We start from the raw sequence: 25,857 nt of genomic DNA on the forward strand, positions 1-25,857 counted from the left end.
GTTAATTTGCACAGTCCTGATATATGAAAATTGCTTTAACTTTGTACATAGCATGTGTTCCCTCTCCAATATCTTCAACTGTCCATAGACACTCTTAAATAACCGGTCTGGATGATTGAAGACTTACAAGTGATACCCGCTAAGCAACAGCAAGATGTTTTCTAGAATGAGTTTTACTTTATTTTTGTCTTTATGGGTGGGATACACCTATGTTTTCAATGTAAGTAGTCTAGGGTATGGGTTTCTTAAACTTGCTAAATGTTCCCTAATTCATATTCTCAACTGTCTGATTGTGCTACCAATCTAAAGTTTACCACACACACATACAATAGCATATACCACAAAGCAGGTTTTACAATTGATGAAGTCGTTAATCTTGATAGAGATACCTGAAATATCAGTAAAGGCTTTACAGTTATCATGTGCATATTTACATAGGTTGAAATTGCCACACTTAAAAAAGCCTGTACTCGTTTATAACCAATTTTTGTCAGGACCTTCAACTGGAACACTAAAAAAGGAAGGGGCTTAATATGTGTTTGATAGTCGGTCCTCTGGTGTACATGGATTTGGGTCGAATTTCTATAGAAATTGAACATGGTGTGCAACACAAAACTAAAACTTGTACCTCTGAAGACTATAAACCTATACTGCTGTATGTAAGTGGTCAAGCTGCTTCAAGCAAAACATTCTTAATAAAAAATCATTAGCAATTCCTCCAACAATTGACATATAGCAAGCTGTCAGCTGTTGTGAATGCCCCCACAGGTTTAGCTGCCTACAACATAGGTGGTGTCACTTTACTCTGATTGCTACTCCTTCCAGTAGAACACCAAAACAAATGAGACTACTACAAACTTTAATTTGGTTAATGATTCAGGATAAAACAGCAAACAGTAAATCTTTGGCCCACCTACAATAAGAAAACGTAAAGTCTTGCTGGAGTACATTAAGAAATTTCCTGATAAAAAGCTAAGACGAACATTTACGAGAGTGCGGCTCAATCTTCTCCCGACTCGGAAAATTTTGGAAAGAAGATGCCAGTCCAATTCTAATGAATGTGGACTCTGCCCAGAGACTCATCAACTGGAATCCATTAGACACTTGATGTTGTCATGCCTAACAACGCGAGGAGTGAGGAGTGTCTACCTTTTATCTTTGTTTTCCACCAGCGACCTACGTGAGGAAGAAGTTTGGTGGGCCCGCCTCATTTCCAGAGAAAATATTAGATGGACAATCACAGGAGTCAAGATTTTAAATGCCGCTTTCGAGAAAATAAACTCTCTGTGAAGATAGAGCGGATGCAATACGAACAACGCTCAATTCAAACCTTATTCGCGAAGCCGCAATTTTCACTCCTGTAAAAGCCTAAGTTTGGCTAAATACAAGTAAATAAAAAAAATAAAAAATAGACTACTACAAACTTTCAGCAGAAGCTGTTATGGAGCTATGCAGAGTTTTAAAACAAATGAAAATGCTGCTAATGGATGATGTGAGCACCTTATGTTGGCTTTGATTCACCTCAGATTGCAAGAGGTCCTTAAAACAGACTACAAAGAGCTCTTTGGAGGAAAACATATTATTGTTTTTGGAGATCTTCTTCAATTAACACCAGTGAAAGTGGTACCTATGTTTAAAACCTTAGGACAGAAACTGTGCCGTAAAACTCTTGGCAGAATTTGAAATGTAAATCTCTAGTAACATTTCCAATACAAAGGACTAACTGAAAACATGCATCAGTCTGCAGACCTTACCTGTGTCAACATTATGAAAAGTATTCAGATTGGTGTACTATCTAAAGAGGCACAGTCTATATTAAATACCAGACACATCCATGCGCTATATGGCCATAACAAATGTGCTACTGATGTCATGGAACAATTAGCACACAAAAATGTAAACTGTATGTCCTTAATGCCAACTCTTGCAAGCTGTGCACAATTCAATGAAAAGATGCTGAAAAAAAAGAAATGCAATCACTAGTGCAAATTTACTCCAGATACAAACTGGACGTGCACGGTATGACACTACCTATGTGTCAACAAGCCACAGCACAACTAAATAACTTAGAAAACTCTCTTTCTAACAGCTGTTTTAGAGAAAATGTTAATATTGTGTTTAAACTGTAGAGTGATGCTAAAGCGTAACCTTGACGTGGAGCAAGGATTAGTTAATGGAGCACTTGGTACAGTTGTTGGCTTCCAGACATACACACGTGGCAACAGCATTCAGTTTGTCAATGTTCACTTTGACAAACTTTCAGAAGTTAAAAGGATAGGATGCCCAACAGCCCAATTCCTTCTTTTCAAAGACATGTATATATGCAGAGAACAGTTTTCTCTGTCTCTAGTATATGCAGTCACCATTCATGAATCAAAAGGTCTAACCCTAGATCAAGCATTGATTGATATTGGCAGCACAGTATTTAAAGAAGTCACGAATTATGTAGCACTGTCATGCCTACATTCACTTGAAGGGCTATTTCTGGTCAATTTTGATAAAAGTAAAGTCAAAGCGCTCATTCCTTGCATTGTAGAGTACAACTATGTGCACTCTACACACCCCATCTCAAAATGTACCCTTGAAATGGGCCCCTAGGGGACCCTTGTGCTATGGAAACAAGGCAATAACCATACACGAAAAGATGCGCCAGACACGAGGTTCAAATTCCTAATGCTAGGGTGTATTGCAATCAAACATAGTCCCAATTGGCCAATTCTGGTCTCACGCCCCACGACGTGAGTTTCCTAGACCTCGAGGGACGCAAGAGAGTGAATTACGTACATCAGTTACATATATACAAAATGCATATCATACAATCAGCTATGTCATGTTTAACACCCTCCTTTATTAAGTTTCTTTGAACTCGGGATGACGATGGACATTTCCGACGGGTATGACAATTATGACACTTTCGATGTCTATTCTAGTAACAACGTGCAATTTGGAAAGTGCAGAGGCATCTTTTAGTTGTTGAACAGAACACAGTGGTTCTGTTCTTGGAAGCAAGCTGCACACGGGGGAAGAGCCACATTCCATGCTTTGCTATCTATGAGGTACTATTCGTGTCCTCGGAGCCGACACGCTCTAAAGGGTTTTGCGAAGGGGGGCCGTAGGAAGAGCATAATTCAAGCCTTTAGCTGTTTTATTCTAACATATTCTACCGTCGTACGAGACTGGCTGGCAGCTGTGAAGTGATTAAATGCCCTGCAGCTCTCCCTCAAGGCTACAGAGAGGGAGCCTGGGCATTCCTTTCTAGGCTACTCATGAGGAGTTTTCAACGAACTCCTCAGTCCCGCGACCTTGCCCTTTTCATATTCAGACAACAATGTTAACAGTTGAGCAGAGTAAGCAGAAACCGCAAGAATTGCAAGCTGCAAAGCAGTTTTAGACAAAAAGCAATGAGCAATGGTTAACAGGCAAAATGGTGATTCTGCCACGTTTAAAATGGCCGCTTGTTGGTCAAGCATAATAGTCTATATTTCTATTATTCAGTGCATAAGACGGCTGGCCTACGGCCATCAAGTTACGTCTGTCATTCAAATGAAGGGTATTCACTTTTCCAGATTGACACCCTGTTCCTCAAAAAGGAAAACTTTGTAAGAGAAAACTAGTGCAAAATTAACTTATAAATCATCTCACAACAGTACCACCAAATTGAAAGCAGCTGGTACTTCATCAGTTACCACAACCAAAGAAGGATGTTCTGAAAAGACAAATGCATAGCCAACTGAACACACCAGGACAACTACCTCTTCAAAGAAACAACTTGCACTTCAATCAAATGACTCAGGCACATAACTTTCTGGTCCATTCAAATTGTTCAACACAACTGTTGTAAATTGCTATGCAAATGTAGCAATCAATGTTCTATTCCAATTGCCACCAATTGTTGAAAACGTTTACTTAAACGGCACAGACCAACTGTGTTTGCAAATGTAACTCCTTCGCAGAAATGCAACAAACAATCCTGACAACACTTATAGTGTTTCTGGAATAAGCAGGAATTGGACTACTGTGCAGGAATGGTGAGATTAACTATAAACACACAAGAAGATTCACAAGAATGTATAATGTACTTACTAGAAGTACTGCAAAACAAGAACATACCTATAAATGATTTATTTTTTGATTTTATACATGTGGAAACATACATGCACTCTCTGCAGCCAATGTGATGCACGAAGAAGTCCCTAATGAGCGCTTTGTGTATGTATCTATACCTCACTGTGAATCCATTCCATTTCATCAGCTTGTGAAAAATGCAAACCATGGCATTTCATGTACTACTTGCAATTCCGATAATAATTCCACCTTACACATACAATCACATAGCCAATACATAATAGTAAAGCTTTTATATTACGATGCAGATGATACCAAAACAAACTGCAAGCTTGCTGGCTTCACACATGCACAAGTATCACGTGGCAAGAAAACCTTCACAACAGTAGGCTTAATCTACCACACAGGAGCCACAGCCAATGCAGGTCAGTATACTCCATACATTCAAAAGAAATGTGGATGGTTTAAATACAATGATACTTCCATTACTCTGAAGCAGATATTACAAGCAAATTTTGCAAACAACTTCTTAATATTCTTGAAAACATAATATAATCACTAATCTGAGTATCAGCATCTACAAACAGTCCTCAATAACCTTTGAAACCACCAACTGATAGAATAAGGCAACAGCTATCTAACAATGCACAAACTAATGCAACTAATACACATCTACGGCAACTACACCCATTCTGCTGCAAAAGCAGTTCACAAGAGTTAAAAAAGTACATCCACCAACAAGAATGTATGTGCTTGAAAACATACCCTGCAGAAGTGAAAAACTGTAAACAGTTAGAATACACCAACTGCTATCTGACTGCAACCATAATACTGCAATAAAACTTTCCCATTACTACACAATGTGAAATCCCCCAGCAAAAATGAAAGTTTTTCTGAGGAAACCCTTCAACACTTATTACATATAAGCATACCCTCAACAACTTCAAAACTATCAACAGTTATAATACACCAACAGGTATCTAACTGCCCCCAAAATTCTGCAACATTACTGTGCAATACCACAGTACTTACAAAACATCAACAACAACCAAACGCTTAAAGAAATACTGCTAAAAAGCACTAACAAATAAACAGTTAGAATACGCCAACTGGTATCTAACTGCAACCATGGTACCACCAATCCCAAAAGGAAAACATACACCTTTTCAATTCCTCCTACTACAATAGACAACCTTAAACATTGCTATAATTAGTGCACATGCCACTGATACACACTGTGCAACATAACAACAAATAAACCTTATAAGTGTTTTTAATCCTCCATTGATTTCTTTTTTCCCACAGACCCAATGATTATGCAGACAAACACAGGAACTGAGCACATTGCACAGTACACTTGTTTGAAGCATAGTACTTGTGAAGTACTAATTATGAGGGTCCTTAAAGTACACAAATGTCTGCAATGCAATACAATAACACATTACAAAGTACCTACCCTAACATGTTATGCTTTCTTTTATCCCACAGAATGAAAGAACAATATCTGATACATTTCCACATACCATGCAAAGAACTGCATAGAGCCTCAACAATGCAAACAGTAAGTATACAATGATTGGTGTCATACTCTTTTTTAATGTACAAATTTAATTCTGCACATATATTAGTACAAACCATATACCCGTATCACAATGTTCAGTGCATACCTGTATTATACTGCGATAGTTGTAGCCAGGCCCTACACTCTTGGGTGTAAGGCCTACAGCCTACAGCCTCCAGCCATGCACCCAATAGTCTAGGGTCTAGCAACAACCACCACAACATAATGCAATCATGCACGCAAACATCTACCCTCTAACCAAATCTCAGACACATAACACAGCCACCTGAGACCCTATCCACTTCAGTTCACATACTGTTACAATAATTCCAGCCAGTGGACAGACTGTTGGCTCCACACCCAAGACTCTAGTAACTGCCCACAACCACTACAGCATAATACAATGAAATACCCAAGAATCTGCCCAACGGCCACAACGTAAACACATAACTCATCCACCTAAACCCCTATCCATTTCACTTCACATAGTATAACATTACTCCCACTCACTGCAAAGTCTATGATACACCTAAAACACAGTCCACTCTAACAAACCACTTGCCACTCACCCTATCCACTTCTAGACACATACTATTACACTACATGCATCCACTGAAAAGACTCTTGGGTGCATGGCCTCTACTAGCTGACACAATCATCACACCATAATACAAGAATGCACCCAACAATCTGTTCACTCACCACAACCCACACACATAAGGCAACTAACTGCATGAGACCCTATCTTCTTCTATACACATAGTACTACAATACGTGCAACCAATCACCACACTATTTGGTGCAGTAAGCAAGTCACCCTAGGTCCTCTCCACTCTTCAACACATACCATTGCAGTATTTCAACCAGTGGACACACTCTTGAACTCTTCACTGCATCTCCTCCAACCATGCACTCAAGACTATAGTATCTGGCAACAATTACCTCCAACTGCATACTATATCATACACCCAAGAATCTTGAGACAATCCAGCAAGCCACCTGACACACACCATGTCCACTTTTATACACACAATTGAAAGGGTCGGGCAGAGAAGGTTCATGCGGGCCCTCATAGGCCTCTGTTGAAGTACAAAGTGTTGATTCAATAGATCAAACACACACCCCTTTTGTTCCTTCACAGATGTTCATTATGATCAAGAACATTTTTTATGGATAAATATCCATACAAAAATGCAACACAGAACAATTCAAAATTTAGAGAAGGTAAACATTACATAAAATCAAATATCTATCCAAGCAAAGTGGTCTTGGTTATGGTACAAAAAAACGTGACATACTAACATATACATTTCCTAATGCCAGTATCAGCAAAACAGTGGTATTGTGGTGGTTCCATTATTTGAACGAAAACAAAATTCCTCAGTACATAATAGCAAGGCACACAGTGAGTAGTGTACAACAATGGGACTTGAGAGGTCTACACCAAGGTGTTTCAGCCCTTCTGGGGTTCCATTGGGAGCCTTTCTTGTGGGGCCTTCATCAGGACTGGACGACTGGGGTGTCAGGAGATTCTGTGTATGCTGCCAATGAGAAATGAGGCAAAATGAGGGGTTTGCTGGGAGGGTGAGGAGGCATGAACTGGTACTGTTTAAGACAGCTTGTCATTGAGCAATGCTTACCATGTCTGTAGAGTACTGGTATATGGGAGGGGAGTGTCCCCTCAGGTAGCAGGGTGACGCACTGGTCACTTGGCTGGGGACAGGTTAAATCTGTCTGGTTGTCGCATAGTCTGCAATTCGGATCATGCGTAAGTATTTATTGTGAGCCTGCAAACCAAAAGTTTGTGTTAGGAGAGGTGTGTTTAATCACATACATTGCAACAATCACTGTAACAACTTTAAATATTAACTGTTGCCAAAGAACACCCGTCTCCCACCTTGGTGTGCTTGAGTGTGCCGCATTACCTGAATGCTGCTGGGTGCGGACAAAAGTTGCTGATGTATGTGCACATGGATGTATAGATCCGGCTGCTGGGCGCACATCGAGTGGACTGTTGCTATGTATGTGATTAAACACACCACTCCTGACACAAACTTTTTCATCCAACTGGACCCATTTTTCTTCTGTCAACTCTCCTTTTGGGATGTTGATCTTGTAAGCAACAGGTGATATTTTATCTACAATTTCAAAGGCACCATGCCAAGATTGGAGGAATGTCTGCTCCATTGCCTGATTCCTTTGATAATTGTACAGGTAAACCTTGTCACCTATTTCATACTCTTTCTTGGTGGTCTTAAGATCATAGCAGGTCTTCATTCCTTTAGCCAAATGTTTACTAAATTGTGCTGAGTATAAGCAAACCATGCTGGAGGTGTTTCCTCAAATTTTCAATGTACTCATGAGTAGTGGACGCATTTATCAGTGTCTGCTCCCGAGTCCTATAAAGCAGATGGTATGGTAACACCATTTCTCATCCGGTCACGAGCTCAAATCGTGACATCTTTGTTGCAGAAGATGCTGTAGACCTCGTAGCCATCAGGACAAGTGGAAATCAAATGTCCCAACTAGTTCCAGAGTATGCCACAAACGTCTTTAAAAAGATACTCACAATTCTTTTGCGGTTTCTGTCTACGACCACACTTGAGGCCAGGCGGTAGGCAATGTGGAGTTTTCTTTTTACCCCCAGAATCTCCCACATCTTTGCCATCACCTCACTGGTAAAATGGCTTCCTCAGTCTGACTCAATCCTTTGTGGGAGGCCAAAATGAGAGAAGATGTGGTTGATCATTAGTGCAGCAGCTGTCTCTCCCTTACAATTTGGGGCTGGAAGACATTCAACCCACTTCGTGAACAAATATATCACAGTCAACATGTACTTGTTTCCTCTAGAGGAGCAAATCACTGGCCCGATGAAATTGACTTGCAAATCTGACCAAGGCAGTGTCATTCCACTTTTTTGTAGGGGAGCTCTGTGTGTCAGTGTACTGGGTTAGAATTGAGCACACACCAGACAGCTATTTAGGTAAGTGTCGAGGTCCTGGCCCATGGGTGGCCAGTAGGCAACCTCACGCAAGATTTCCAAAGTCATATGAAACCCCCTATCACTGGCAGTGACCGTGTCATGGGCATGGTTCAACATCAGGCTTCAGAATAAGGTAGGTACCACCCACTGCTCAGAGCCAGATAGGGCTCTCCTTACCAACAAACCGTATTGGATCCAGAACATCTTGGAAAACATCATCAACACCGGGAGATCTTCTTTATAGGCCTAATCTGACTCTGTTAGAGGAAAGCTTCTGGGATATTCAATGTGTTGATAACATTTCCCAATGATCGGGTCCTCTTTCTGTGCAGTGATCAAATCTCCATCTGGGGTATCTTTACTCCACTGAGCTGTTAAGAGTTCGCTGTTAGCCCGTGTTTGTGACCTGGTGACAGCTGCCATTTGGATTTCACCCAGCAGGGATTCCATTTCTATTAAATCCCCCTGCAGAGCTCTGGTTTTAGCCAGCTGGTCAGCCGGGTCATTCCCAGTGTTTTCTGGCCTTTCTATCTTGGAATGACATCCTATCTTCTTCCCATAGATGGCCATCTCATTGGAGGTCACCAGGTAATCGATTGACTGGATAAGTTTGCCATGCTTTAGGGATTTGTTGTTGGTACACAAAGCAAGCCTCGATTCTTGCAGATAATCATGGGGCTCCTTGAAACCATTCCTGACATAGTCAATGATTATGAGCAGTTAATTGAGTGGTGCACTGCAGTGACAACGGCTTGATAAACAGTCATCAACTCTGCAACCTGACTACTTCGGGTCCTATTTTAGAACCAGCAGAGGGTTTCGGGGTATCATTCACCCAGGCATTCCCAATTCCAGCCACCTGTTCTTCTTCCCCATTTCTATCAACATGGTAGGAGTACCCATCCACATAAACTGTGGGTATCCCCTGACATGTGTCTTCTTCATAAGCCTTGTGTGGGGAAGTTAAGTACGCCTCCATGTTGTTGTTGGTCATTAGACTTTCGTCCTCAAGACAGTTTTCTTGAACACAATCATGCAAGTCCGCAAACCTTTGCGCTAGGGGACTCTTGTTGTTTTGGTCATATCTGACCTCCACAGGACAGCCTTGCATGGACAGGATTTAGGAAGTAATTCTGGAATTACTAATGTTCCCTGCCCGTATTCTGTCACTTTGTAGATACTGCAAGGGTTGATGTGGAGTCTCGACAATGATGTGCTCCCCTTGTATGAAAGGGTAGTAATTTTTCAGCGCCCACACCGGTTCCAGGTGTGCCTTCTCGCAGTCACTTACAGGGTAATTCATGGAATAAATGTGCACCAAAAAAAAGGGGAGTGTAAGTGTGAAAATCGGAGTGCACGCGTGCCAAAGTGCCCGCACGCAGCCGTTCATCGATTCATGGAATGCACTGCGCTAGTAAAACCTGGCATGTGCGCCAAATCCGTGGGTGGCGCATGCGGGTGCACACGTCACTAAACAGCGTGCACTACGCACACAGGGAAAGCGCACATCGTGTAGCGCACACAAGAAAATTGGGCAGAACACGGGGTGTAACATGCAGAATGGGGAACAACATTGTGGGCGTTTCGGGGGAATTACAGGGGGTAAATGCTTGCAATGCCCACACACGCACTGACAACACGTATTCATGGAATCAAACAAGGGAAAGGCGCGTGCCAAAAAAGACCTGCTAATCCGGAAACACGTACGCCAGCAAGAAGCAGGCATAAGCGGCCCCCCGCAGCATAAAAGTGTGCGCTAACAACAAACAAGCTCAGACGCTACGATGAATATACCATTCCTCGCAGCAGTGGTCGTGGGACACCGCAGGAGGAGGAGGATAGCCAGGCCCTGCATTTTTTTACCCAAAACCAGCCTTTTTGGGATGCCTGATGACCAGGTGTATGGGAGGTACATGTTTACACCACACATAATCCTAGAGCTGGTGAGGGAGTGGGAGGATGACCTCACATCACCCACCCTGTGCTCACAAGCACTGAGCCCCTTGGAAAAGGTGCTCAATGTACTGCACTTCTTGGATACTGGTTCATTTCAGTTCCATAGTGGGGGGTGTGTCACAGGCCACGCAGTCATGCTGCCTACACCAGGTGTTGGCTATCATGACTGCACGCCCCTCAGTCCGCAGGCACATATACATGCCCAGTACACCTGCAGAAAGGCAGGCTGTTGTCCAGCAATTTTACGGGGTGGCACACTTCCCCAAAGTCCTAGGTGCTAGGTGCCACTGATTGCACCCATGTGGCTCTACGTCCACCCAGGGCCACTGAGCATATCTATCGGAACCGCAAGCACTGGCATTCCATCAACGTGCAGGTTGTATGTGATGCCAAGGGAATCATCACCTCAGTATATGCCAACTATCCAGGGTCCACCATGATAGTTTCATATTCAGAATGTCATCCCTAAACCGGGATCTGAAAGCTGGCCGGCATGGCGACTGTTAGGACAGTTTTTCTGAAGTCCAGTTAAGGGCCTAGTAAAACCATTCAACTGAGGCAGTACAAGACTCCACTCTTAGTATAAGACTGTACCACCTGAGTACATGGTAGCATAGGCAGAGCAGCCAGGCTTATCTTAGGAGGGAGAGAGGGCAGTAGATACAGTACAAGTGAAAAGTGTAATACAAATGATCTAAAGAAACACTGAAACACTATGTATTATAAAAATAAAGGATTTATTTATATACAAGTAGGCCCAGATAAATCTAGGGGTTAAGTAAATACTGAAACATTATATGAAATCACAATATAAAACACAGCACTATACTTGAAAGTACACAAACCCAAGTATAGACCTTATTTGGAACACCTAACAGCAGTTCTAGGGAAGTCAAAACCTTGTTATACACATTTAGTATAGGTCAAGCCTATTCTTTGGGAGTAAAAGACCAATGGTTATTTTTAGATTACTTTTGGTAATACAAGGACAGTAGGCCCTTCCAGTTGTACAGTGACTCTTGGAACAAATCACATAAACAGTCAACTGGACAATATACTTTTGGTGAATAGTGAAACACTTATTCTAGGTGCAGTAAAAACCTATAACTACTTTTGTCATAACACACAGTTATACCAGGTGAGTAAAACCTATGGATGTAATGTATAATTACAGATGCTTTGAAAATCAGGGAACCCCAGATTGAGGTGAGCAATAACTCTGGTAACTTGTTTTGGATGGCACACAGCTAACACCAGGTAAGTAAAACCCACTTACTTTAACTTCACAATGAAGGGGAAAGTAAAACCCAATGTCACACTTTACTGAATAGATATTCTAGGTAGGCAACAACCTAATGTAGACTTATTAAAGACAGGCTAGCAGCAAGTCAGAGGAAGCAAGACCCAGTTGGGGGACACTCATACAGTTATCCTAACAGGACTAACCTGGTGATACCAACACATTACTTTTGTAAAGAGGCACAACCTAATCACAGGAGAGTAAAATACCTTCACATCTACTTTGTTTTAGACTGGCAAAACAGTGGCTAAGGAAGGAAAGATGTTAACAATACTTTTAAGAATAGTGCATCACACATCCAAGATCAGTAAGAACTTTTGTAACTGTTCACTCTTAGAATTACAGTTACCAACCAACTCTTTACAAGTAAGTAAAAACACTTGATTTCTTTTCTAGGCAGAAGTCCAATCCCTTCAAAGTCTTTTCCCTTAGAGCATGAGTGTTCTCAGTGGCAGAAGGGGGGTCACTAGGACTAGTGACCAACAGGCAGTGTTAGAATAAGTTCTTTAGTAGCAAAAGTCAGGGTTTCCTTAGGAAAACTGGGCAAACAAGTGAGTACTTTACTTCTAGGGTTAGATGAGGGTCCAGGGGCTTCACAGAAGACACCCCAGCAGGATTCTAGCAGTGGGACTGGGTGTACTGGACGAGGGACCTCCCAATCACAGAAAACACCCCAGGACTACACAGAAATCCCAACAGGCTTAAGGTAAGTATATACCCAAGCCAACACAGTACCTCAGCAATGAAGAAGAGATTGCAGCAGGAGAACTTCAGGGACTGCAGCCAAATACCCGGTCACTGGATTCCTTGTCCTGGAGACTGAACACAAGACCTCAGAAGGGACTTTGCAGCAGGGATCGATGAAGAAAATATCTCACTAGAAAGCAAAAAGTTCTGGAGTGGAACCAGGCAAGGAAGATTTACCAGCCCTGTGGAAATCTTACCTAACAGCGACACATAGCTAATTGGTGAGTATAAATGCCTCTGCACATGCATGCATGTCAGAAACTGAGAAATGGGAAAACCCCACTAATGACAACCATTATCACCTCCCCAGGGGACAGTGCCTACGCTCTGAGCACCTACATGATGACGCCAATTCCGAACCCCACCACACCACCCGAGATAAGATACAGCACAGCCCATATTGCAACCTGGGGCATAGAGGAACGCACATTCGGAGTGCTCAAATCACGCTTTCGCTCCCTTGACCGCTCTGGTGGGCAGCTGCTATATGCGCCCCCAGTAGTATGCAGGATCATAGAGGGGTCTACCCCCGGTGCAGGTGGGTTGGACAAAACAGCATCCCTGCCAGAAACACTCACCTGCGAACGCACATATGTCTCAATGTCCTATTCAGCACCTGATTCATAGAGGTCAGTATGGTCTGTAGGAGTATGGGTTTTCACCCACCACCACCCCACGTCCTCCACTGGTGCCCGTTTGTGGCTGTGAGTCCTCCTGGCTCTGCGCCATCTCCTCCTCCTCAACAGCATCAAGTGCCTAATCACCTGCAAAAACATAAAAGAAGAGTAAGGAAAACAGGCATGAGCACCATAGTCCACACACATAGGCATGACGAGGCAGACATCCAATACATAAATGACACATGTCACACATGACAATAACTCTGGCATGCATGCACTGTCAATGAGTTGGAAGGCGAGGCAAAAAGCAGACACTGAGGACTCCAAGATGGAAAACCAACACATGTGCTACATGCTGGATATCACATCAACATACATGACTGTAAGAAGATGCAATCCAGCACTACAGCCAAGTCAATGCCTAGCCTGGGATACTGAATGAAAAACCCTTATTGATATATCTTTATGTCCAGGTTCATATTCTGGATGACAACCCCTGTATAACACCCCTCTGATAGAATCCCCCAGACCCCACTGAGCCAAGAAGTAGATCTGTTTTGCAAGTTTAAAAGGTTTATTTGAAAAAAAATTAAACAGTATATATATATATCACACTTTTATAATGGATTAATAATTGAATATCACACTTAATCTGAGCAGTAATCAATAATGGATAGTCTGGCACTAGCACACTTCTTTATAATCAATGATGAGTGGGTATAGGATGGATAAGATAGCAACAATACTTTTATGGTTTCAAATAGATGCAATGTGGAATGAAAATGCAGTACAGAAAATAACTTGATAGGATTTCAGCAAAAGACAATGTAATCACTTTCTTGGACAATTCACCCCCCCCCCCTTTATGCAATGTAAGGAGATGAAGATGAGAGCACACAGTTCTTAGGAATGCAATCAAATAGAAATCAGTTCAATCCCCCCCAGCAGCTTATACAACAGATAGGAGTTTTGAAACACAGGCAAAATGCTTTGAATATGGTGACAATGAACTGAGAAATATGCTGAAAATGCTTTTAATTCCCTTCAGGAGGTTCAGGGTGAATGGTATCTAGTTAATATTAGTTCAGGTTTACTCTAGCAATGATTCAGGGATGGTTCTTAGGAGGCAAACGAAATTTTAGCAGTTCAGGCAAAAGCTGCTGATTTTTACAGGTGGCTGAAATAAGGCCAAATCGCAAATCGCAAATCACGGTAAAATTCGCGAGTGCGTGAATCGTGATTACGGAGGCAGTATAAGTTCCTAGCACATACGGTTACGGAGTTATGAACGATTTTGTGAAGGTTGTTTTTCGGATTTGAAATTTTAAAAGTTCAAAGCGACAGGTTACAGCTTGCAGCTAGAAAATGACAGGTGACAGTTCTACTTAGGTTAAATAGATTGAATTATATTATATTAAACTAAGGGATATGTTCTGAGTTTTGCTGAGTACTCACAAGAGATTTTGGACAGGAAGGCGACTTTGTCACGGATCCGGTCACTGCGCACAGCACTTCACAGCGATCTGGTCTCCGGTTCCGAGTACAGCTCTGCTTTCCGGGTCACCGGCACTGCTCCTGGATCTTGGGTTCTGCTGGTCTGGTCTAGCACCGGTCTGCACGGCTCCTGGTCCCGCTTTCTCCCGACACAGCGCTGATCTGCACGGCTCCTGGACACTGCTACCGGTCCCGGCAATGTTCTAGGCAGGGAATTCAAACAGCTCGCCCGGCTGTTGATAGTTGGTTAGGTTTGCTGGATGCTGAGGTCTGCTGAGAAGAGTTCTCAGTCTGTGGGTTTAGGCCCTTCTAAGCCCACAACACCAAATGTTGCAGCATGATAGCTCAAACGTGGGTCAGGACACCCAACAAGACCCCCCCACCCGACTGCACTTTAAATCTTAGTCGATGGGGAGTCTGGTGCAAAGAGTGTTTTGACCCACGTACTGGTATGTCCGCATAATCTTCTCCCAATTCTGCAAATGGCACAGTTCAGCATCTTTTCCTCCATCCGGTACTGATCGATCGGTTCTCCTCGCCGGTCCTGATGGGAATATTGGGCGGTTCCCCGGACCCTTGGGTCTCTGCTCCCGGTCTCCGAATCGTCCTCCTTGGCCAGTCTCCAGGTTTTCTTTCTCCTAGGACGACAAAGGAAAAGCGGCATTACCTATTCATGGACATTTCTCCCCCACCATTGATATAGTGGGGTGGCATATATATTTTAGAACTCAACAGATATGAACATGCACATTTTTTTAAATTAAGCGACAGGAACACATAAACCTGAGAAACACAGAATTTGATAGGCTATATGTAGGATATTTTAGGGTTGGAATTGAATTACTCTGGAGTGGTACCCTCTGGGATTGCAGAGGACTCCTCCAGTTGCTGCAAAGTGTGCCTGGGATGGCAACACTTCAACTGGTTTATGTGGACCCACTTGTCTTCCCCCTCTGCCAAACCGCCTTTGGGGATGCGGATCTTGTAGGCCACAGGGGAGATCTTGTCTATAATTTCAAACGGTCCCTTCCATGTAGGCAAGAATTTTCGCTGTTTGGCCTGGTTCCTTTGGAAATTGTATAGATAGGCCCGATCACCCACCTTATATTCCTTTCGGGTCGTTTTTAAATCATAGTGGGTCTTCATGCTCTCGGCTGATCTTTCTAGATTCCGCTGAGCATAGGCAAAAGCATGTTGAAGGTGTTTCCTTAAATTCTCCACATACTCATGAGTAGTGGAGGCATTTAAGGTCTGCTCTTGGGTCCTGTAGAGCAAATGCTGAGGAAGCACCATCTTGCGTCCAGTCATCAACTCAAATGGTGACATTTTGGTTGCAGATGAAGGGGTAGATCTGATGGCCATTAGGACCATAGGTAATCGGATATCCCAACTTGGCCCAGAATCTGCCACAAACTTTTTTTAAGATGCTCACAATTGTCCGGTTGTAGCGTTCTACTGCTCCAGAAGAAGCTGGCCTGTAGGCAATGTGTAGCTTTCTCCCACATCTTTGTCATCACTTCACTGGTGAAGTGGCTACCTCTGTCTGACTCAATCCTTTGAGGTAGACCAAAACAGGAAAAGATGTGGTTAATCATCAAGGCAGCTGCCGTTTCTGCCTTGCAGTTTGGGGCTGGGAGACATTCCACCCACTTGGTAAACAAGCATGTCACAGTCAACATGTACTTATTCCCCCTAGCGGAGCGAATCACGGGGCCTACAAAGTCGATTTGTAAATCTGACCATGGGAGTGTCATTCCCCTCTTTTGGAGAGGCGCCCGGTGTGTGAGGGATGTTGGCTGAAATTGTGCACACACAAGACAACCCTTCAAATATTGGTTGAGGTCCTGGCCCATGTGTGGCCAGTAGGCAACCTCTCTTAAGATCTCAAGTGTTGTATGAAACCCCCTATGACCAGCGGTAGCCGCATCATGGGCATGACTTAACATCAGGCTTCGGAAGGAGGTAGGAACCACCCACTGATCATGGCCAGCTTGGGATTTCCTTACCAACAAACCGTCTTGGATCCGGAACATTTTTGGACATTTCATCAACACTCTAAGGTCCTCTTTCCCGTTGTAATCGGTATCCGTCAGGGGAAAGTTCTCAGGGTCCTCAATGTGTTGGTAAAATTTACCAATTATTGGATCCCCCTTCTGAGCGGTAATCAAATCAGCATCAGGGGCTCCTTACTCCATTGTGCAATTGAAAGATCATTGTGAGCATTTGTCTGGGACCTAGTGATAGCAGTGACCTGGACTTCCCCCAACAGGGACTCAATCTCAATTAGATCCCCTTGGATGGCCCCGGTTTTGGCCAGCTGATCAGCTAAGTCATTTCCAGTTTTGTCTGGTCTCTCTACTTTGGAATGACCCTTGATCTTTTTCCAATAGATGGTCATCTCATTCGAGGTGACCATATCATCAATGTTTTGTATCAACTTCCCATGTTTCAAGGGTTTGTTGTTAGCACATAACATGCCTCTGGTTTTCCAATTAGCCAGGTGCTCCACAAACCCGTTCCGTACATAATCAGAATCTGTGATTATGACCAGTTCGTGGAGTTGATGTTGGACAGCAGTGAGGATGGCTTGATGCACAGCCATCAATTCTGCCACCTGACTACTTCGGGGACCAATTTTGTATCCAGCGGAGGGTTCTGGGGACTCATTCACCCATGCATTCCCTACGCCGGGCACCAGTTCTTTCTCTCCGTTGTTGTCAACATGGTAAGAGCATCCATCCACATAGACAGTGGGCATTCCCTCACACTTGTCTTCTTCAAAGATTTTGTGTGGGGAATTAAGGTATGCCTCTGTGTTGTCCTTGATTTTTAGACTTTCGTCCTCGAGACAGTTTTCTCTGGCACAATCATGCAAGTCAGCCAGACCTTGCGCGAGGGGACTCTTCTTGTTTTGGCCATATCTGACCTCCACAGGAAAGCCTTGCATTGACAGAATCCAGGAAGTAATTCGGGAATTACTCACATTTCCGGCCCGGATTCTGTCACTTTGGAGATATTGCAGAGGCTGGTGTGGAGTCTCCACTATGATGTGTTCCCCATGGATAAACGGGCGGTAATTCTTCAATGCCCACACCGTTGCCAGGAGTGCCTTCTCACAATCGTTGAATTTTTCCTCCACAGAGGATAAAGTTTTGCTCGCATAGGAGATTACTTTATTGGCCTCATCATGCTTTTGGTATAATACTGCCGTCAAGCACGTATTAGAGAACCCTGTCTCCAGGAAGAACTCCTTGTTTCTGACAGGGTAAGCTAGGCAGGGCGCTTGTGAGAGGCTTCTTTTGAGTTGTCTTACTGCCTCGGCTTGTTCTGGACCCCATTCCCACTTCACCCCCCCTTTCAGGAGATGAATCAGGTGTCTGGTGATCTCTGCGTAGCCCTCAATGAACTTTCTGCTGTAATTAGTCAGTCCAAGGAGGCTCATTCGTTCCCGCAGAGTTGTGGGGTCTTTCAGTTTCTGGAGTGCTTCCACTTTCTTTTCTTGGGGACAGAGACCCTGAGGAGTAATCTCATGCCCCAAGAAATTAACACGGGTTCTACACCACTGTGCTTTCTGAAAGGAAAGTTCTGCTCTGGCGGCCCTCAACTGTGTCAGAACATAACGGATCTCCGCTATGTGTTCCTCCACAGATGAACTTTTGATGAGGACATCATCTACATAAGCCAGGTTACCCCTCGCACCCAGGTCGGGCATGGCCTTATGTAGGAAAATGTTGAATTCATTGCCGGAGTTGAGGTATACGAAGGGAGTCCGGGTCCATGTGTACTGCTGCCCCCCAAAGGTAAAAACCAGTTTGTATTGGTCCTCCCTACTGAAAGGCACGGTCCAGTATCCATTGGTCAGGTCTATTGCTGTGAATACCTGTGACCCCTGAATCTGGGCCAGCCCTTGGTCAATGTAGGGCAGAGGCCATCGGGAAGTATGGACCTGTTTGTTGAGCTCCCTAAGGTCGGCACAGAGTCTCCACTGGCCGTTTGGCTTCAATATTCCCAGCACCGGATTATTGAAAGTGCTGTGGACTGGACGGATTATTCCCCGGGACTCAAGGTTCTTAATTATTTCAGTAAGGGAATCAATGGATGCAAGAGGCAAGCGATATTGCTTCACAAACACTGGAGTCATTCCAGGGTCCGTGGGGATTGTTGTTGTGTGGATGTCGGTGCGGCCACAGTCATATGAGTCTACCGCAAAGAGATCTTGGAAATCCAAGAAAACTTGTTTCAACTTTTGCTTTTGTTCCAGAGTCACACAGACATCAGCTAGGTTGACGCTCTCTTCCACCATCTGCCTGAAGCCTGGAAAGACTTCTCGTTTGGCTATCTCAGCGGCCTCCTCCAGGTGGGTGGAGAAGTCCCTGGTCAGAGTGCTGATTTGGACTGGAGGCCTCAGGTGGGAAAGGCAACCCTCATGGACCTGGAAAATCACCTCATCCCTCCTGAAGTCACAAGTCACATCTTCCTTACCAAAGGGGCAGGAAGTGTACACCAGGAGGTTCCCCCCATGCCGGGTAAAAATCCTGTCTGGTGTTGTATTGTCATCACTGTCACTGTCAAAGCAGTCCTTGGGGATTGGTCCTAACATTTCATTTCCTAAATCGATGGAAAAATGTCGGTCATCAACCGCCATTCCAATAATGGTGCCTGCGGCTAGAGTAATACTCTTTAAGTCGCTGTTATCGACCTCTATTAGAATGGTGTCATGTTCTATGTTGACTAATGGAGTTGGGTTTACCCCCAACCTTTGCTGTTGGAGAGAAGCGTTTAGTTGTATGTAAACATCAGGGTTTTTCAAATGTTGTCCTCTTTTAACTTTCACTTCTAGGGAGAATTGTCGGGTCCTTTCTGGGATGGTGACTTCCTCTTTGATCTGAATTTCAACTGCATAAGGTAGCAATTGAGCTGACCTAAATGCTTTTTCTGAATCATCAAAGCCCATGGGATTATCCGCTAATCGGGACCAAGCTTTGAAGTTTATTAGGTCCAAACTGATGGCGAAGCGATTGAGAATGTCACTGCCTAAGTAAAAGGCGGCAGTGACGTCTCGCACGACCCAACAATTATGGACTATGCTCTTGTTGCCAATGGAGATTTTGAGCATACACCTGCTTGGCAGGAGATGTTTGGAATTAGGTGCTTCCAGGTCCATTTCCCATTTGTCTATCAGTTTGAATGTGGGAATGGCTGGATCTTTTGGGAGTTGGCGGAACATGGCTTCGCTGATGAAGCTCTTACCGTTGTTCACACACACTCGAGCGAGAACAGAGTCCTTCCCATCATTTAACTGAACAGGGATGAACAACTGCTCTCCAATTTGCTGAATATCAGCCAGACTGACTTCACATCTTTCTGGACTATAGGAGTGGGAGTTTCTGATTGTGGATTAGTAAAGAATTTCAGGGTGTTTCCTTCCAGTGTGGAATACCACCTTAAACTGGAAGGAAGGTTGATTTTCAGAAATAGAGAGTACCCCCCATCACCAGTCTGTTGTCCTACTGCTATTACTGTCACGTCTGGAATCTGGTTGTTCTGGAAGTGAAATTCTACTTGGTCAGATTTTTGTTCAACCATGTGGCAGGTGCCGTTTAAACTAACATGGTTGACACTCTGTTTTAATTTTATTGGTCGGCTAGTCTGGGTCCAGAGGACCTTGTTTACACAATCTATTAGGGGTGACAACCTTCTCAGGAGGTCATTCCCTAGTAAACAAGGGGTGCCCTCTGGAGTCACTACTATGACCGGGTGTTTCACCTTGTGTCGCCCAATTTTAATGCCCAAGTCTGCAGTCCCCTCAATGGGAATTTCCTTCCCGTCAAAGTTCTGCAGTTGTCCAGGAAGAGAGGTGAAAGGAATACGGTAATTCTCCCCCCTTCTGGCATTTAGTTCCTCAAAGGCCCTTTTGGACAGAAGGGTAGCTTGGGATCCAGTGTCCACCAGTGCCAAAATTGTACCCTGCCCCTGTACTTGTACCGGGGCATAGTATCTTCCCTCCTTCTCCTCAAGGGGGCACAGATAATGCACATTTTTGGACAACTGGTGGGCTAACTTTCTGGTTTTGGACATTGCGAGAGAAGAGATTTGGGCAGAATTCTGTGGAGAGTCTTGGGAATCTGAAAGAAAAAGTTGGCAACTGGAGATCAGAGCCATTGTGGGTTCCCCTGGTTCCGGTTCTGGGCCGCCCCCCCTTTTTGGAGGCAGTCACCAGGATGGGTTGGAACCAGGGGATTTTGGTATTGTCGGTTCTGGGATGAGATGATGGCCGGCGGTAGCTCAGTCTCCACATCTCCCCAGTCTGGATTGGAATCCCTTGGGACCCATTTTTCCTTGGGAGGAGTTCCCCCATCTCTGAAGGAAAAGATCCTTTCCCCAGGATCCTCTGAGGACCCCTCTCCCTCAAATTGGAAGATCTGTACCTCCTGCACAAAGTGGGTCTGTTTGGGTCCTTTGTTTCTCCTACCTCCTCTCTGCTCCTTGGGTGGCAGACTTTCAGGGGTAGGAGATTTTATTTCCGGTTCCTGGTTTTCCAGGGGATGTTTACAAGTTGGGAAGGAAGCTTCCTCCAAGGCTTTACACCCCCCTTCCCCTTGTGCCTCTTCCCTGGGAACCGGTGGGTTATCGGGGTGCTGCCCCCGTCATTGTTCTGGAGCACCAGGTCCCGAGTTTGGGGCATTCTGCGGTGGCGTGCTCAGCTGAGGGTTCTGTTGAGCCCTCAGTATGTGACCCAGATCTCGTGCCATATTTTGGACCTGGCGCTCAAGTTGTGAAACCCGCTCAGGCTGATACGGGGCTCTATTTTCTCCCCTGGGCTGATCCCGGGAAGGGTAGCTATCCCTTCTCTGGTAGTACCCCTGGTTGGGAAGATTTTGGTACCCCTCCACCCTTGGCCTCCCCTCTCCCGGATTAGGTTGTCTGGGCTCAGGGACTTGGGGAAAGAAGGATGGATGATTTTGGGGCTGGAAATTGGGTGGATACCTGGGGAAAAAGTTCTGCTCAGGATTTGGAGAATTTCTGCCCTCCTGGGGGAAGTTAGGAGGGAAGTTCCCCGGGTTAGGTGCTTGGCTGGATCCCACCCCTTGGGCTGGAGGAGTCCACACATAACCCTGGATTGGTCGGTTTCCCTTGTAGCTGGAACTTACATAGTCAGGGGAGCGGGGGACCCCATTTGTGGGACTACCTCCTCGACTCCCTGTCTGTGACTGGCCCGAGGGCCTTCTGGGCTATGAATTATTTGGTGCAGGCAGGTTTTTAGGCCCCCCCATCTCCAAATCTAAAACGGGGGCAACCTTTACCTCTGCCACCTTGGCAGCAGCCGGGGTGCTGTTGGTTTTGGGGTTTTTCGGCGCGTTATTTTTATTTTCGATAGGCTTCTGCACCTCATAGATCCGGGTAGCCTGTTCAATGACCCAGTCTAAAGATCTTTTCTCATGAAAATCTCTCACGAGCTGGGTCATTATATATTTAGGGAGAGCATGGAAAAATGTATTGACAAACTCTTTGCTGTCTGTGCGCACCCTTCTGGTGGTCTGCGCAAAAGCACGCTTTAATTCTTGCACAAACTCTTGTGGGGCCTGATCCTCCCCACATTGCAAATTGTAGGCTGCCTTGCGAGCCTCTTGAGGATTTCTGTGAACAGAAAAATGTTTCAAGATGGCCGCCTTATAGGTGGACCATCTTAAATGATTTTGGTCCTCCAGCCCCGCAAAGAAACTGGAGTATTCTGGAGAGAATGTCCATTTGACATACTGGATGCAGCTACTGCTGTCCTTCAAATGGAAAGTCTCCATCATTTGCTCATAGAGCTCCAAGTGTTCCCAAACGGAATACTTGGCGTTCTTATGATAAGGCGTGATGACACTCCTTATTGCCTTTATTTGCTTCAATGGGTCCTTAAGCAAGGCCCTTTTTGCCTTATTGGCCTTTTTGGTTCGGGTAACCCTGGTCCATTCATCCTCTGACTCAGAGGCACTGCTCCCAGAGGTTCCTGTCTGCTCTTCCAGGTTTTCCCGGATTCTGCGAGCCTGGGAATGGCTGGCAGAATGTGGGGACCTGGTCTCCTGTGTCCTGCGCCGTTCAGAGGAGTCTTCAGATTCCTCCTTGCTGCCAGGATTTGATGGGTACCTCCCCCACTGACCTAACTGGGCAGAAGTTTTCAGGATGCCCTTAATGGGCCTACTCTCCTGGGATTCCCCACTAAATTGCACTGTGCTTGGGTGCCCATACCCGGATGCCCGCCCCTCCATTCCTGGGAGGTACTGGCCTATGAGCCCCATACTTCTGGTTGGATAGTAATCTGCCAACCCCGTGGCCCTGGGCTCATGTGCGCGAGGGGACATGGGGGTGGCAGAGTCCAGGGACTGAGAGATATGAAGGCCTCTGGTACTAGGGCTCCTGAGGTTATGCTCAGGAGTCTCCCTCTCCCAGCGAACCTGGTCTCTATCCGCCCCTGCTCCCTGTTGCAATGCAAGAGCCTGCGCTTTCAGTTCCTCAGTTAAGGCCTTACTAGACTCTATCAGTCTCTCCTGCATCGCTACCTGTTGTTGGAGCCTATCATTGTGCTGACAGAGAGCCTCATTTTCTCTCTGTGCCTCCTGATTGGTCCTGGAGTACTGGGCCAGTCTTTGCTGCAGGAGGGTTACCTCCTGGGTCCCATCCCTACTGGCCTGCTCCTTTCTTGCCAGAGCATCCTCCACCCTCCTGGTGTGCTCTAACAAGTTCTGGTGTTCTTTTTGGAGGTCACCCAGTCCCTGAAGGGCCAGGTGATTTTCTTCCATTTTCCTTTTTAAGTGGCAGACTTCCTGGCCTAAGGTATCCCTTTCCTGACTAAGAGCCTGCATCTGTGCCGCCAGGTCGTCCCTTTGCCTTTGGAAGGCACCAGCTTTCTGGCGCTCCTGATCAAACTCTGCCTGGGTATCCAGGTCTTTCAGAATCAATGTATTGCTTTCTGCCTTTTCCCTATCTAGGTGGCTTTGCAGGGTGACTACCTGCTCAGCACATACCCTATTGAAATCTAATTGTTGCTCCAGCTTTTTCTGGCTCTGTAGTAGGGAGTCCAAACCTTCTTGGTACTCCTTTTGCAAGGCCAGAAATCTGGTATCCTGGTCGGCCTTTTCCTGTTGCAGGATGTCCATATCCTCTTTTATTTTAATGATATACTGCCTACTATCATTTTCTAACTCCTGGCTCCTCTGCAGCCTCTGCTCAGAAGAGACCAGGTCAGATTGGACCTTCTCTAACGCCATCTGTCGCTTATTTGCCAGATCTTGGCTTTCAGTACATTTATCCTGCATGTCTCCCATATATAGGTGCAGGTATGCCGCTATCCTGGCAATCTTATTGTGTTCATCTTTGGCTTTAGGAGCCATACATAGTTCACTCAGTGCCACATGTTATGGACCCTGATCTCTCCATGTGTCTGACCCTGTTTCAGTGACCTGATGCGCGATGGCCTGCAACCAGACCGTTTGTTCCTGGTGAGTCCACTCACCTCTCACTAATAGCTTATGTAAGAGGTGCTCCCTCGCTATTTTCATGTCTACCAAGGTCGTCATTCTAGAGATTGATCTCTGTCCTGACTTACAGAAATTAGTATTTTATTTTTGCAAAACAGACCTTTTCCTTAGAGTGTCTCTTTGAAGAGTGCTTTACAGCATAAAACAGCGTGGTGATCCGACCGGATGTATGTATCCCGTCAGTTAGCACACTGTATTAAGCTGCACAAGTGATAGACCTAACCCAGACGTCCGGCTCGAGCCCCCAATATATAAGAAGATTCAATCCAGCACTACAGCCAAGTCAATGCCTAGCCTGGGATACTGAATGAAAAACCCTTATTGATATATCTTTATGTCCAGGTTCATATTCTGGATGACAACCCCTGTATAACTCCCCTCTCTTAGTATCCCCCAGACCCCACTGGGCCAAGAAGTAGATCTGTTTTGCAAGTCTAAAAGGTTTATTTGAAAGAAAATTAAACAGTATATATATATATATATATATATCACTTTTATAATGGATTAATAATTGAATATCACACTTAATCTGAGCAGTAATCAATAATGGATAGTCTGGCACTAGCACACTTCTTTATAATCAATGATGAGTGGGTATAGGATGGATAAGATAGCAACAATACTTTTATGGTTTCAAATAGATGCAATGTGGAATGAAAATGCAGTACAGAAAATAACTTGATAGGATTTCAGCAAAAGACAATGTAATCACTTTCTTGGACAATTCACCCCCCCTTTATGCAATGTAAGGAGATGAAGATGAGAGCACACAGTTCTTAGGAATGCAATCAAATAGAATTCAGTTCAATTCCCCCCCAGCAGCTTATACAACAGATAGGAGTTTTGAAACACAGGCAAAATGCTTTGAATATGGTGACAATGAAGTGAGAAATATGCTGAAAATGCTTTTAATTCCCTTAAGGAGGTTCAGGGTGAATGGTATCTAGTTAATATTAGTTCAGGCTCACTCTAGCACTGATTCAGGGATGGTTCTTAGGAGGCAAATGAAATTTAAGCAGTTCAGGCAAAAGCTGCTGATTTTTACAGGTGGCTGAAATCAGGCCAAATCGCAAATTGCGGTAAAATTCGTGAGTATGTGAATCGTGATTACGGAGGCACTGTAAGGAGTAGCAAGTCAGTTTCAGGTTCTTTGGAAAGCCTAGATTCTAAGCTTTCAGGGGAAAGTTAAATCAAGTTCCTAGCTCCTGGTCCCGCTTTCTCCGGACACAGCGCTGATCTGCACGGCTCCTGGACACTGCTACCGGTCCCGGCAATGTTCTAGGCAGGGAATTCAAACAGCTCGCCCGGCTGTTGATAGTTGGTTAGGTTTGCTGGATGCTGAGGCCTGCTGAGAAGAGTTCTCAGTCTGTGGGTTTAGGCCCTTACTTTGAGTTCTGGATCAAGTTCTTTGGAGTTTTAAAGTCTAAGTGTTGGATCTGGTGCCTTCTGGATGTTGTGTGGTCGGGCAGAGCGCATTGTAGCAAATGGATTTCAATGTCTCCACCTGGGTTTCAATGTTCCTTTTATATGTTTTGAAAGTGGGTGTGTGCGCAGCATCACTAAGCCAGCCCCTCTCTCAATTTATCATTGGTCAAGCTTTCCTTTCT

This window comes from Ambystoma mexicanum, chromosome 5q (genome assembly GCF_040938575.1).
Source record: "Ambystoma mexicanum isolate Mex_15411 chromosome 5q, UKY_AmexF1_1, whole genome shotgun sequence".
In the NCBI taxonomy this organism is placed as follows: domain Eukaryota; kingdom Metazoa; phylum Chordata; class Amphibia; order Caudata; family Ambystomatidae; genus Ambystoma; species Ambystoma mexicanum.